The sequence below is a fragment of the Frankliniella occidentalis genome, unplaced genomic scaffold (genome assembly GCF_000697945.3).
Source record: "Frankliniella occidentalis isolate FOCC.00 unplaced genomic scaffold, Focc_3.1 Scaffold62, whole genome shotgun sequence".
NCBI classification, from domain to species: Eukaryota; Metazoa; Arthropoda; class Insecta; order Thysanoptera; family Thripidae; genus Frankliniella; species Frankliniella occidentalis.
In genome coordinates, this window is record NW_026267192.1 from 1,140,011 (window position 1) to 1,140,249 (window position 239).

The following is a 239-nucleotide window of genomic DNA, read 5'->3' on the forward strand; positions in this document are numbered from 1 at the left end:
GGCGTTGGCGGAGGGGTGGAAGGCGGCCCGCATGGAAATGTGCGCTGGGCTATCGATCCAGACCGGGCCGGGCGCATGCGCGGCGCGCCTCGGCTGTGCTCGGCTCCGCTCGGGGATGGGCTGGGTGGGCTCGCCCGGCGCTGGTCTGGTGGCCTGGCCCGCTCCGCTCGCTCCGCTCTGCCTGGCTCCTGCCCCGGCCCGCCCTGCCCTGCCCTGCCGAGTGTGGCTCTGCTCATGCC